Source organism: Hordeum vulgare, chromosome 3H, assembly GCF_904849725.1.
Source record: "Hordeum vulgare subsp. vulgare chromosome 3H, MorexV3_pseudomolecules_assembly, whole genome shotgun sequence".
Taxonomy (NCBI): domain Eukaryota; kingdom Viridiplantae; phylum Streptophyta; class Magnoliopsida; order Poales; family Poaceae; genus Hordeum; species Hordeum vulgare.
Window position 1 is genome coordinate 68,705,258 of NC_058520.1, and position 16,430 is coordinate 68,721,687.

Here is a 16,430-nt window from a genome sequence, read left to right on the forward strand (position 1 = left end):
CGCGGTCCCGACCTCAACACAAAGGATGACAATCAATAGATCAATTATGCTCCGACTTCCTAACATCGTGGTTCACCATATGTGCATGCTACAGGAATCACTAACTCTAACACAAGTATCTCTAGATTCACAACACCCTACTAACATAACTCTTAATATTACCGAATCCATGTCTCAAAACTAATTGAGAGGAATCGAAACTTTTCTTTCTACTTAATGCACATGAAGATGGAGGTTTTTTTTGCATCCTCTTTGGGTACCTAGCACATGGGACTACTTTCATAGCATAAGCCAACAACCAAATCATGCACCGTCGTGATCTAAAGATATAAGTGAAGCACAAGAGCAAAAGTATCTAGCTCAAAAGATATAAGTGAAGCACAAGAGCAAATGTATCTAGCTCAAAAGATATAAATGAAGCACAATGATCATTCTAGCAAAATCATGATGAGTGCATGTCTCTCTCTCTCAAAAAGGTGTGCAGAAAGGATGATTGTGACACAACAAAAATAAAAGACTCCTATGATACAAGACGCTCCAAGCAAAACACATATCATGTGGTGAATAAAAATATAGCTCCAAGTAATGTTACCGATGGATTGAAGACGAAAGAGGGGATGCCTTCCCGGGGCATCCCCAAGCTTAGGCTTTTTGGTGTCCTTGAATTTTGCTTGGGGTGCCTTGGGCATCGCCAAGCTTGAGCTGTTTTCACTCCCTATCTCTTTGTCCATGAGAACGTCACCCAAAACTTGAAAACTTCACAACAGAAAACTTAAACAGAAACTTGTGATAACATTAGTGCAAGAAGACAAACTACCACTTCTTTTGGTACTGTAGCAAACTTGAGTTCCATCTATATTGATGATGGGCTACTGTATTCTCACTTTTCCATGGCTAGTACCCCCCGATACTAACCGTAGTTTCATCAAAACAAGCAACCAACTCAACAAAAACAGAATATGTCAAAAACAGACCAGTCTGTAGCAATCTGTATACTTCGTATACTTCTGGTACCTCAAAAAATCTGAAAAATTACGACGGTCTAGGTAAAACGCATATCAATCAGAAGCAAAAATAACAAACTCAAAAGATCTTTCTGAATAAAAATGAAAAATCATCTCGTGAGCGAAACGTTTCTGTCTTTTTCCAGCAAGATCAAACAACCATCACCAAGACCAATCATAAAGGTTTTGCTTGGCTCAAACACAAAAAGAAACACGAAAGACACAATCACAACAGAATTATGAAAGTGTGGACGCAACAAAACAGAAATAAAAATATAAATTCATTGGGTTGCCTCCCAACAAGCGCTATTGTTTAACAACCTTAGCTAGGCATAGTAGCGATAGAATCACGTATCGTCGTCTTTGGTGCTCAAACCATAAGTGGCCCTCATCATGGATTCATAAGGCAATCTTATTTTCTTTCTAGTAAAGTGTTCCATGCCCTTCCTTATAGGAAATTGAAATCTAATATTCCCTTCCTTCATCGATGATAGCACCGATAGTCCTTAGGAAAGGTCTACCAAGAATAATAGGCCATGTAGGATTGCAATCAATGTCAAGCACAATGAAATCCATGGGTACATAGTTCCTATTTGCAATAATAAGAACATCATTGATCCTTCACATGGGTTTCTTGATAGTAGAATCAGCAAGATGCAAATTAAGAGAACACTCTTCAATCTCATTAAAACCCAGAACATCACATAAAGACTTTGGAATCGCAGAAACACTAGCACCCAAATCACACAAAGCATTGCACTCATAGTTTTTTATTTTGATTTTGATGGTAGGTTCCCACTCATCATGAAGCTTTCTAGGGATAGAGACTTCCAATTCAAGTTTCTCTTCAAGAGCTTTTATCATAGCTTCGACGATATGATCGGCAAAGGCTTTGTTTTGGCTATAAGCGTGCAGAGAGTTTAACATGGATTGCATCAAAGAAATGCATTCAATCAAGGAGCAACTATTATAATTGAATTCCTTGAAATCCACGGTAGTAATTTCATTACTACTCAAAGTTTTAACGTCTTCTACTCCACTTTTAATGCTTTTAGCATCAAGATAGATGAACTCCGAATCATTGGGGCACTTTTCAACCAAAGTGGATTCATATCCAGCCCAATAATCATTAGGTTTGACACAAGAAAACAAAGATTCAATGGGAGTCACACCAAGCACTTTAATATATCCGTGATTCTCATCACGAGAACATGCCTTTTTAAGCCATTCATGTCTAGCACGAATTTGGGCGGTTCTTTCTTGGCTCTCAATCATGGATACACGCATAGCTTTCAAAGTTTCATCCATGTTGATTTTGGGAGGAGCACATCTAACTTTCAAAGCATCAACATCACAAGAAATCCTATCAACGTTCTTAGCCAAATCGTCAATTTTGAGTAGTTTTTCCTCTATGGACGCATTGAAAATCTTTTGAGAGTCTATGAACTCTTTGATATTACTCTCTAGATCAGAGGGTAATCTATTGTAATTTCCATGGGTATTGTTGTAGGAGTTGCCAAAGTTATTAGAGGAGTTACTAGGAAAAGGCCTAGGAACATAGTTTCCTCTAAAAGCGTTGTTGTTGCCAAAGTTATTCCTACCAACAAAATTTACGTCCAAGCTAGCGTTGCTACTCTCAATCAAAGAAGACAAAGGAAAATCATTAGGATCCAAAGGAGAACTTCTACTAGCAACCAAATTCATTAACTCATCCATCTTAGCACTCAACGAGTTAATTTCTTCTATAGCGTGTACCTTCTTACTAGTAGGTGACCTTTCAGTGTGCCACTGAGAGTAGTTCGTCATGATATTATTTAGGAGTTTTGTGGCTTCTCCTAACGTGATTTCCATGAACGTTCCACCGTAGGCGGAGTCCAAGATGTTTTTGCTTTTTTCTGCTGCTATGGGTTCCACTGAGAACACTAAGTTGTGTGACTTCACTAGGCAGGCTTATGGAAAACTGCACTCTTAGTTCGCTGCTTGGGGAAGGCCGCTTTACCACACCCGTGGTAGAGAAGTCTCCTCCACCTACTGAATGTATCCCATTCAAAATACCACTTGGGATAATTGAAATAATTAGGAATGATTGTTATGCAAGAGATGGAACAGTCAATCCTAGCATTCATTTGTTGAAACTTACAGAACTTCGTGAGTTGTTTAAGATTTCAGGTTTGACAAGAGATGGATTCATGAGGAAATTATTTGCCTTGTCGTTGAAAGGAAAAGCATTGGAATGGTATAGGCTACTAGATGATTCTCACGTACGGGATTGGGAAGAGATTCGGTGTCTCTTTTACTCCAAGTTTTATCCTCTTCCTGAGGTCCATGTGGTTCATGGAAACAATGCTTTATGTGATACTTATATTGTTGAGTTTATTCATGATCCCACTGAAAATTATTATGAGAAGGGAACATATGCTTATAGATATTTCAATAATATCAAGTTCCCTCTCTTTATGTTGAAGGTTTTGAAGCTGCACTTGTTTTGCCTTCCTATGCTTATTGCTTTGTGCTTCAATGAATTATTCGATTACAATATTCCTATGCATAGGAAGCATGTTAGACTTAAATGTGTTTGGTATTTGCTTCTTGATGCTCTCTTTTGTTCTACAACTCTTATTCCTACGAGAGCATCATTAAAATCTCATGCCTAGCTCAAAGGCATAAAAGAAAGCGCTTGTTGGGAGGCAACCCAATTTGTTTTTACTTTCGATTTTAGTGGTCTCGATGCTTGTTACTACTATAGCAACATCATTGTATCTTTATTTTTAAGCTTTGTGCCAAGTTATAGCCTCCGATTGCAAGAAAGTTCAAAAGTTGTGACATGCTGTCCAGGAAACAGATTATGTGTGCTTGACGGAAAAATTCCCCAAACATCACCAGATCATATTTTTCTGAATATTTTTGATAGCATTCTCTATATAATTGTGTTTCTGGCATATGTTCTGAGTTTTTTGATTTGAGTCGCAGAAGTGCCCTGAATAAATTATTTACTACCTGTTGTTCTGTTTTTCACAGATTCAGCCATGTTTTGTGTTTTCATTGTTTTGCGAATCCTAAGCTTGCTTTTTTATTTGCAAAAACCTTTTGGAAATCATGATAAGCAGTAGATTTTCATGAAAATCTTTATTTCCAGCAGGTATTGAATTATTTTATTAAGGGAACTAACCACTCTAATCAGCTTATGATGAGTTTTGTATGAAGGGAGTTTTCAAGTATGCGATGGGAGAGATGATGAAAGAAGATACATGAGTGTCAAGCGCTCAAGCTTGGGGATGCCCCCATGCACCCCATTAAATATTTGAAGGAGACTCAATCGTCTAAGCTTGGGGATGCCCCCCCGTGCATCCCCTTCTCTATCAACAATCATCAGTTCGTCCATCTCCATGCTGTATTTTTATCACTTCATATGATATGTGCTATGCTTGGAGCGTCCCGCTATTTACTTTTTAGTTTGTTTTAGTTTTTTTTGTTGGTCATAACAAGTCGGAACCTATCCTACCTTGTTTGGGACAGAGACACGCTCCATTCCACTCTAGAACACAACATAGCTTTTCATGCTTATCTTTTTGTGTGTTCTTCATCTTTTCGTGGCTACTGTCATGCTTGCTCTTAGTTTTCATGCTTATCTTTTTAAGAGCTTTTATTTAGGTTGATTTTGGAACTCTCTTGAGTTATCATGCTTATCTTGTTTAGAGATTTGGTTTGTTGCACTGAGTTGTGTGTTGTAACATCCCAATTTTTGTAAATTCGGATGTTAATAGATCATTCATTTGCATTCCATATTTTATGCATCATTTCGTTCTTTTGAAAAAAAAAATATCGTTATGTGACTGCGGGCAATTTATTGGAGTGGAGATAATATGACTTCTCCCCCCCGTCGAATTAAAGTGCATAACGTTTCGAATTTTTATTTTAAAGTCACCATTTGGTTTTGCAAATTTTCTAAACTCCGAAGTATTTTTTTTTTGTTGAGTTTTTCGATCGCGTTGTGTGATCCTAGTGCATAAAACTTTTTTTTAGTTGCATTAGGTGGAACTAGGGTTCCTATATATATTATATATGTATTAGTTGTATATGTATTTTGTTTTCCTAAGTATTCTAGCGCATATATGTATATTAGTACCTTTTTTTTCTAGTATTTTGTTAGCTAGGAAAATATATTTTTTCTGTTTTGTTTTGTTTTTTTTTATTTCTTTTTGTTGCTGCTGTTTGTTTGTTTTTTTTTCAAAAAAAAAAAAAACAAAACAGCCCAGCCACCCCATGCATGCACGCATGCCTTGCATGCAGCCTTCCCCACGTCCCCAATCCCTCTCCCTCCCCACGTCTACTTTTTCCTATTTTCTCTCCTTTTTCCTTATTTCTCTCTTCCTTCTTTCTCCTCCCTCTCTTTCCTATTTTTCTCTCCCATGATCTCCTTCCCAAAGTTCTCCCTCTCCTTCCTTTCTACTCTCCTCCCCTAAGCCTATATAAACCCCCCCCCACCTCCACCTCTCCCCAACCCTAGCCGCCGTCTCTCCACCGCCGCCTCCACAAGCCGCCGCCGGCGCCTCACCCCACCGCCGCCCTAGCCGCCGCCGCGAGCAGCGGCAGCAGCCCAAAAGCTGCTGCACCTCGGCCTCGCCGCGGAGGAGGAGCCCTCCCCGAACTCTCTCTCCACCGCCGCCTCTTCCCCGCGGAGGAGGAACCTCACCGCCGCCGCCCGACGCCCCACCGCCCGGAGCTACTCCCTCCTTCCTCGCCGGTCATCTCCTTTCTTGCCAGTGCAACACCTCCAGCAGCAGGTAGCAACCTCTCTCTCTCTATTTCATGCACTCCATCTCAGCCATTAGAAGCTTGCCACGTGTGCCTCTCATTAACACTAGCAGTTTCGTAATTTCTGTCCAGATTTCGAAAACAGAAACTTTCAATCTTGTTTTGATCACAACTTTTTATCCCTACGTCCAATGACATTGATTCTTTTTCCAGTAGCTCACAAATTTCCTGTAGTTTTTAAAAATATATAATTTGTCTGTGTTTGGAATTTTTAAATATAAGTTAGAGCAGATTTAGTTTAAACACTGTTTTGCCTATTCCAGGAGTTTGAAAAATGATATTGAGTTGATTCTTTTTGCTACTGTTTTCTAGTGATAAAACCTTACTGTAGTAGGATTTTCAGAATTTTCCAAGTATTTTTACTAGTGTTTTCAACAGAAACAAGTTTCTGTCCTACCGACGCGCGATAAAATTCTTTTGCGTAGTCGTTTGCCAATCATTGCATGTGATGTTATTTTTACTCGTGGCATGATTGAATTGCTTATGGTGTGCTCTGTGTTTGTATCGGTAGATCATCCGGAGTGCGAAGCGTGTTACTTAGAGACGCTCGAGCAGGACAACTATCATCAAGGCAAGTCATCTTTGGTCATGTTATTTTTACCTATGTTTTCGATGCATGGTAGATCACCTTCTTTGCCCAATTTGCATGCTGCCTAGGTACTTGGAAACTTTAGTCATAGGTGTAGTATCATGTGGTAGGAACACCAACACCCCGATACTTGGCCCCGGGACGACAATGTTATATATGCTATGCTCTAGTAGACGGGTTATCGGTTGAGTGTATACCACGAGTGAATGCGAGGTCGATATAATAACCAAGACCGGACTAAGACAAGATTTTCAAGACCTCGGACACAATGCAACACTGGGTGAAGGACGGTTGATCGGCTCCCTGGAAAACCCAGTGGATGCCCGGGATGCTGGAGAGGCCATGTCATCCTGCGGAAAGCTTCACCCAGGCTCAAAGGGACGGACGGAGACTTCAAGACTCAAGGCTTACCTGCACAGCCACAAGTCATTATGGGCTCTGGCTTGGTTGGACAACGCGGCGACTCTGGACAGGCGGTGCTAGCAGATGTAGACGAACGGTAGGAATGGATGGGCACCGACAGGGATTCAGAGGGACCCGTTGAAAGACCATGTTTTGATCATCCGGTCTTCAAACACCCTGAAGTGCGAGGACAAACCCGGTGGCGATCAAATCTTGTGGGGAACGTGTGCAAAACTCTGCAGAGTACTCAACCTAATCGATTAGCCGTGTCCACGGTCATGGACAACTTGAGCCGAAGGCATTGAATTTCCCCTGAACTCTCGACACAACTTAATAATGATGTGGGTGTTAACAACTATTCGGGTACGAGAACTGGTTGGCGGAACCATCTCGTTAACAACAAACTATGTAGTAATATTTTGCTTTCAAACCCTTTTGTTGTAGGATAAAACTAGCTTTATGCAAAAACTTAGCTCCACCGGCCAAATATGCATGTAGAGATAGTTATTATTTTTACTCCCCCTCTTGATGATTTGCCAGCATATTCAATATGCTGACCTACACGGCTGCAACGTATCATGTTGCAGAGTACTTTTCCGACCAGGAGTGAGGCTACGGTTCTACGCTCAGCGACATGCCCTTGGAGTCGGATGGACTCGTCCACCTGATGCTTCCGCTTAGTCTTCGTTAGATAATCTCATGAGTTTGGCCTTCAGCCACTTTATTGTACTCCGTTATTGTAATAAAGTACTCTTTATGAGATTTCGATTAATAAAGCTGTGTGATTGCACTCTTGAATATATACATTATGTACTCTGTGTGTACCAGCATGATCTTGGGATGGTACAGAAACACCAGAGGCTTGACTCGTTGAGTCGGGTCGCTACATGTGTCTTGCATGAGTAGGTAACTGAGATTGCTATTTAAGTATAGTAGTAACCTCCTATAGTTTTGAGGTATTGATTTGAGAAATGTTTGGACTACTGGTGCCAAGAGCTTGAGCCTATTAGTGATAGGTGCCGTATTTTGCGAAATCCGTGTGTTTTTCAAAAACTAAAAATTAGTTGAGAACTCTAGCTACTAAATTGATCGCTAACCTCTCGAGGGGTTGGAATATATAGAGTACCCTCACATTACCATGAGTCGAGGATGCGCAAGGATAACCAAACCCCCAAACAGTCCTCCTCAGGGTACTTGTCTCTTTGTGAACCTCCTAACTATATAGAGAGTTATTGATAATAAGTGTATGAGTTGTTCGGACTAATGTGAGTATTCGATTGTTGGCACTTCCACCATCCATATTTTGTTAGCCTCTTCGGTACCGTGCATTGCCCTTTCTCACATTGAGAGTTGGTGCAAACTCCGCTGGTGCATCCAAACCCATGACATGATACGCTCTATCATACATAAGCCTCATTATATCTTTCCGCAAAATAGCTACCATACCTACCTATTAAGGCATTTCCATAGCCTTTCCGAGATACATTGCCATGCAACATCCACAATCTCATGACTTGATCTACATGTCATACATACTTTTGCTTGATCGTAGAGCCGCATGCTAGTTGAGCCTTGCCCTTATTACCGCTACATGATGCGCTAGTATCATTGCATATCCTGCTACACTGGCAGAGGCATACATTTGCATACATCATGATAGTTTTCACTTGTCTTTATGTTGAGTACTTCTTATAAAGTGTGATGATTTTTATTTTTATTCATGTAATACATAGAGTGTTGCCCTTAAGTATGGAAAAGATCCCAAAGTGGACAAAATAAAAGATCCCAAAGAGGAAAAATGAGAGATAAAAAGAAAGAGGCAAAGAGGCCACAGAAAAAGAAATAAAAAGGGAGAAGGGGGAAACACTACTATTCCTTTTGAAAGATCCACACTCGTACTCCATTATATTGGTACTACATAGAGATTATCATTCATGCATAACTATGTGGGGACCCTTACACTATAGAACTTGGTTTGCATATTCCAATGATGAGCCTCCTCAAATGAGCTCTAGGACTTCATGATCAAACAAGTTGGATGCACCCCCACTAGTTCCATTGGAGAGCTTAGCTTAGCTCATATGTGCATCCGTTACATGGCAATCCCTACTCCTCACATCATATCTATCATTTGGCTTTCTCTCGCCTATGATTTTCATCATTGATGTGAGCCTATCATTACTCTATTTGCCATCCTAAGTGCCAACATATCTTGCTTATGCTCATCCATTGCATGAGTGCTCAAAATCGAAAGGGGGGGATCATTTTGATTTGTGCGTGACTAGTGGTCTGGGGATGAGTCAAAATAAGATTTTGAAGGAGACTAAGTGTGAGGTTTAGTAGATTGAGTTCTCAATAAAAAAAATATGATCTCAACCCATCTCCCACTTCTTGCACACAAACACCACTTAGAAACATTCGAGTCACGCACAGCGAGAGCTCTTGCACCTTTATGTTCTTACTTTGCTAAATCCAATACTAGATATAAACTGTTGCTTGTTATTGTCTTGACTTGAATTGCATATCTTACTTGCTTTACTTTGAAGTTCTTATATGTGTGTTAGCATGTCACCACAAAAATTATTGTGTTATCATTTATCTACTCGAGGACGAGCAGAAATTAAACTTGGGGATGTTGATACGTCCCAAATGTATCTATGATTTCTGCTTGTTCCATGATCTTTTGGGTGACATAGTTATATGTTTTGCTACAATTTTATATCATTTTACACATATTTGGACTAACCTACTAACTCAGTGCCAGTTTCTATGTGCTGATGTCTATTTTGCAGGGGCTTTTACCAAATTTTCCAAAGCCCAAAAAATTCCAGAAAATTGATATAAAAAATCAGCGAAACAGAAGCTTCTGGATCACCGAAGAGGGGCCAAAGGAGGGCCAGGGGCCTCCCAGGCGGCCTGCTGGCGTGGCGAGGCCCTAGGTCGCGCCAGGAGGTCGCCTGGGTGGGTCCCACCTCCTTCGGTGCCCTCCTTTGGCCTATATTTAGAGTCCCGAGAGGAAACCCTCGCAGACTTTCAGGAATCGCGAATTTCTCCATCGTTCCGCCGCCGCAGCGCTTCTGAGATCGGGACTGTCAGGAGACCTCTTCCCGACACCCTGCCGGAGGGAGGATTGACCTCCGGGAGCTTCTCCACCACCATGGATGCTTCCCGGACGTGTCGTGAGTAGTCCTCCTTGGACCATGAGTCCATGACCAGTAGCTATGTGATGTCTTCTCTCCAATCTTGTGCTTCAATGGTTAGTCCTTGTGAGCTGCCCTACATGATCAAGGCATCTATGTAATTCTCTTGATATTGCTATGCTCAGTTTGTTGGGATCCGATGGATTATGAGATTATGTTCCTTAGTGATTCATGCATGTTCTCCGTTGCTTTTTATTGCTTTGGCCAAGTAGTAGATCGTAACTCCAAGAGGGAGCGTTATGCATGATCGTGGGTTCGGGCCCCTCGGTGTCGAGCTTGAGTGATAGAAACATGAGACTAGGGGATGTGCTTGTTGCCACCAGGGAGAAAATGACGATGCTTGTGACCACGGTTGCAAGGATTGTTTACCTTACGCATAGTTCGTTAATGCAGTTGTCCGTTGCTTTGAGTTTACACTTTGGGTGGGGCTCGCAACTTAATACCGGAGAGATGTTCTGGATAGATATCTCAAGGTGGATGATTAGTAAGTAGATGTTGATGAATAAGCGGTCTACTTGTCTTGGCATACTGCCCATTATTATTGAACCTCTAACTATCAAGGAGCATAATTAGCATTGCGGTGCGATCATAATTTTGTCAATTGCCCAACTGTGATTTGTTTACCCTAGCTTAGTTGTTTATCGTCTTTTGGGAGAAAGACATCACTAGTGAATGTCAGTTGACTCCGGTCCATATCACCATCATTTTTTACATCTCCATCATTTACCGCTTTCATTTACTTTCCCGTTGCAATCACTATTACCTTCCCGCTTGTGTTTTGATCCTTTGCAAACTACAAGGTCAGAGAGATTGACAACCTCTCTGTACTCGTTGCGAGCAAAATTATTTGTTGTATGTGCAGGTCCACGTCTTCTGCTAGCACCAGGGTGGAAGACACCTACTTGTTTCTCCTAGGAGTCCTCCTGGTTCGATAAACCTTACAGTCTCCGTGTAAGGGAAATTTGCTGCTGACTACATCTCCACCTTCCACTTGGGGTGTCCAACGAGGGGCGAGAAGTATATCCATCAACTCATCATCAGAGGACAAGAAAGAGAGTGGGGGAAAGGGAACGTGTGTCCGGTGGTGGCCGGCACGGGCTCCGGCGAGCTTGACGCGGCTAGCTCGGGGGATCCTCCCCTCGAGCTGCAGGCTCGCAGCGGAGAGCTTCGGCTGCTCGGCCCTGATCGGGCCCGGGGCGGGCTGGATCTAGGTCTGGCGGGCCCACCGATGGAGGCTGAGGTGGGATACAGGGGCTCGCTGAGGGTTTGGGGGCGGCGCAGATTTCGAGGCACGGAGGGAGAGACTAAAATGGAAGGGGAGACCCTTCCTTTTATAGCCGGGGTAGCTAGGGTTTGCCAATTGGGGCGTTTTCGGACCATCCGGTCTTTGATCGGACGGCTCCGGTTGCGCCCTAGGGTTAGGTGGCTGTGTTAGAGGGGCTAGGTGGGGAATAGAGGGAATATTTGTGCAGACCATGACAGAGTTTTATAAACCAAAAACGTCTGATGGTAAACCGAAGACGGTGCCGCTGCGGTCGACCGTTCGGGTATCAAACGGACTCCGATTGCGATGAAATTTGGCAGGTGGTCTATCTACACTAAAATACGCCCACACGCCAAGTTTCAACCCAATTCGAAAATATTTTCCGGACACTTTAAAAACAATAATTTAATGGTATTGCGGGTGCGTGCGTGTGTGGTTGGCCCCAAGACGGTCAGCGATTGTGTGGTTGGCCTCAAAACGGTCAGCGACTGTGTGGTTGGCCTCAAAACTGTCATCTACAAAAGCGGAGAGAACGAGCAACTAAAAACGGATGCAAGTTTGAAAACTGGCAGCAACAGAGTGCCGATGCAATGCAGATGATGCACATGATGCGATGATGAATGCGACACACAAACGAACCACACGACGATAATGGAATAAAAGGGGAATCTTCTGGATCGTCAGTCTCGGGCTGTCACAACTCTCCTACACTACAAGAGGATCTCGACCCAAGATCCAATAATGGAAGGGGAAGATGAAGAGAAAGGCAAGAGGTAAAACTTAGTCGCTTCTTCGACAAACGAGTGAAACCAACGATCCTTGAAGGTTGCAAAGAGATGAAGAATGACATGAGGAACAATCAAGAATTCAAACAAAATTTGGGCAACACTTCGGTAAGAAAAGGGGAAAAATTGATATGATGGAAAGATCTTGAGAAGATTCACAACAAACCAACAAATTGATAAGCAAGGACAAACAAGAAAGAATACACAACACTCCGGAACAAGAGCATAGAAACAAGATCATTGGGGAAAAAGATTGAAAAGAGAATGACAACTTTACCACAATTGACTTGAAAAGCAATCTGACAAGGAGGATTGAACGGAGTTGTTGGCGAACCAACAACAGAAATAAAAAACTTGTTGTGGGATTATGGAAAACATCTCAAATAATGAGTTGACGGCCATCCACTAACTGAAACAGGGATTGGGAGCAACAAGAAAGGCAAAACTTCTTACACCAAGAGGATATATTGAGAACTTGGGTTAACGATAATCACCATAATAGCAACAATCCTTAGGAAAAGATTTAGGTGAAATCTAGTCCAAGATAGATCAATGAAGAATCATGGGTTAAAAAATATCTCATGATCACAGAATTTGGTGTCTTGAATCAACTTTTCTTTGAGACTCCTACACTAACAAGAATGCTATAACACCACCTCAAAGGATAAAGGAGGGGGAATTGCACTTTGAAATGCAAGAGGAAGAATACTTGAGGTTCTTCAACAAGAATCTTGAAGAACACTTGAGAAAGAATAGATCATGGTCCACCTAGAAGAAACTTGAATACGGCACCGGAATAACCGAGAGACGAAAAAAGAGACAACAATTGAGAAGAATTTGAGAACGAAAGCTAAAAGCTGAGAACGGAGAAATCTTCTGAAATGATGGCCTTCGGAGGATTAAGAAAACAAAACAATTCTGAAATGCACCGGATAGATATGGAAGGGATTACTCATGAGACAACAATTGAGAAGATAGCACGAGCTAAAATGAAAATCTTGAAAGAATGGCCAAGACTTGAGAAAAACACCTCTCCGGTCTTCCAAGCTGAAAATGATGAGGAGAACACCACCAAGAATAACCAAGACACTCCGAAATAATGAAGAATGAAAGTTTGACTCAAATATGATAATTAATTCGAATAGATCTTGGAGAGGGGATATGACTGATGGAAATCATTCTTATGTCATATTTGAAAAGAATTAGAGATCTCTAGGAAAAGATTAGAAGACACAGGAAAGATCGTGGGAAAACCTGTGGGTTCTGGGCCCACTCAAAAGAAACCACTGTTGAAACAATTGCTCAGAAAGATAGATATTGCACCCGTACAAATGAACACTATATGAGGTGAGACCCTCGAAATAATTGAAACGATTGAGAACAAGAAACTTCTGAGAATCTTCAACACACCAGATAGAATAAAGAGAGATGACAACAAGAAAGACTTGATAAGAATTTTCAACATGGGAAATAATTTAAAGGATGAAAAGGATATGATGAACATCGAGATCTTGAATTGAGTCCACCGGGTAAGAAAACAACATGAAGAAATGATGAACTCGAACTCGTGTGAATCTTAACAAAGAATCACCGGATATAACACGAAAGAGAAGATAGCAGAAGCAACAATCAAATGAAATGCACTTGGATGATAATCGAATCACTGAAGAAAAAAGGCGGGAGGGCGGGGAAAAACAAGGACAACTTGGGACAGATGAGATGAACTCCGAAAAGAAATGAGAGATTGATCTTGCAAATCTTGAAAATGATAGAATTGACTTGAAGAGAAGCACACCGGTTGAAAAGAATTGATATGATGACTATGGTTGAAAGAATTGAGAAGAAAATTTGATTGACCAAAAGAATTTGCATTCCCATAAAAATATGAGAACACCTTTAAGAAAAGATATGAAATCAAGACTTGACATCGAAGCAACTTGAATTACCATACTCCAACAAAACGAAGGATGAGGCTTATGAAACAAGCCAGAACAAATTCATTACAGCGATTTCATCTGATATTTTCGTGGATAGGATCTCACGGGCTATATCCTACAGTATCCATCATGTACAAGGCAGTGCACACGGCATACGAAGCGTCCCCGAGTCATAGCAAGCTACAAGGACTCTCTAAGACACAACGAGAACCGTTGTAAGATGACTGTGAACAAATGAATCCACTAGATGTCGAACCCCAACCTCACATCATGCATTTGTTGGAATATTATCCTATAAGTAACTACTTGAATTCCCACCTAAAAACTTCCAAAATTTTCTTGTCACCCAATCGGATTCACGGATACAAGGAGTAAAATCCATCACTCAACTCCTAGCAATAACACTACCCGTCCAGTGTATCACATCCCTCAACACATAACCAGAGATCTCGGAAACTCATCTATCTCAGACCCTCGTAATCACAACGATACGAAGTATGGTGGTACCCCCGAACTCTCTACACCAGTACTGGGGATGCCGGGGTATCTCGTCACTACTAGTATTGAAGCAATTTCAAACATCCTTCGTCCTGAGATACTAAGAAATCTGAATGATAACGATGTGCTCAAGAATTCCTTGGAGTTCAACTCCCCGGAATAAAATCAACACAGCAGGAGGCACCAAGTCAGAACTCTGTCACATCGACATCATATAGGTTCCAAAAATATCCGCGTGATCCTAAAAAAATTGAGTGAGAAGAGGTGTAGAATTAAAATTATTATGCCAAGATTCCTCACAAGAGCATAGAAGAGGAGAAAAAAGAATCCTACTCTCCGATATATAACTAGACTCAAAGTAATTTTTCACTAGACTCGACTCGGCCAAGTTAGATCAATCAAGGGGGCTCCTAGGTTGGTACTGCTCTGATACCAACTTGTAACGCCCAAGATGCGGTCCTATCCTTATTTTGGCGTGAGGGCCTCGACAGGGATAGAAACACATCTCGTCGTTTCGCAAGAATGGATATCCTTACCAGTACATGTACTGAAAATATGAGTATAAAGAGTTGGCTTACACTCGCCACGAGCTACATCAGAGTCGCATCAGTACAATACATACAATCATCATGAAGAAGAGCAGGGTCCGACTACAGACGTAAACAAACAATAAAATAATGATGTCCATCCTTGCTATCCAACGCTGTCGGCCTAGAACCCATCCTAAATCGATGATGAAGAAGAAGAAACTCCAAATGAACAATCAACACGCTCGCGTCAAGTAACCCTTTACATGTACCTACAACTGGTGTTGTAGTAATCTGTAAGCCACAAGGACTTAGCAATCTCATCTCAAAAGGTATCAAGACTAGCAAAGCTTAATGGGTGAGGTAAGGTTAAGTGGTGAGGTTGCAGCAAACGAGTGAGCATTTATTTGGTGGCTAACTTATGAGCACAAGAATAAAAGAGGGGGATGGTCTACACAGAGTGGACGTGAAGAATGATCTTGAACACCTACTTACGTCAGACATAACACCACCGTGTCCTTGATCGGAGAAGAAACCCACGAAAGATACAGTCACTGTAACACACTCAGTTGGCAAGTTTTAATTAAGTTTACTTCACGTTATCTAGAACTGGATGTTAAACAATGTTTCCACGTTGCTACCTAACCGCGGGCTTGGCTTTCCGAAAGATTTAACCCTGCAGGGTGATGACCCACAAGTATAGGGGCTCAATCGTAGTCCTTTAGATAAGTAAGTGTGTCGAACCCAACGAGGAGCAGAAGGATCTGACAAGTGGTTTTCAACAAGGTAAAATCTACACGCACTGAAATTGTCGGTAACAAGTGATTGTGTGGTGAGATGATTCGTAGCGAGCAACAAGTAACAAAAGTAGCAACGGTGCAACAAAGTGGCCCAATCCATTTTGTAGCAAGGGACAAGCCTGGATAAAGTCTTATAGGAGGAAAAACGCTCCCGAGGATACACGAGAATTTCTGTCATGCTAGTTTCATCATGTTCATATGATTCGCGTTCGTTACTTTGATAGTTTGATATGTGGGTGGACTGGCGCTTGGGTACTGCCCTTACTTGTACAAGCATCGCACTTATGATTAACCCCTCTCGCAAGCATCCATAACTACGAAAGAAGAATTAAGTCAAAGTCTAACCATAGCATTAAACTAGTGGATCCAAATCAGCCCCTTACGAAGCAACGCATAAACTAGGGTTTAAGCTTTTGTCACTCTAGCAACCCATCATCTACTTACTACTTCCCAATGCCTTCCTCTAGGCCCAAATAATGGTGAAGTGTTATGTAGTCGACGTTCACATAACACCACTAGAGGAAAAACAACATACAACACATCAAAATATCGAACGAATACCAAATTCACATGACTACTATTAGCATGACTTATCCCATGTCCTCAGGA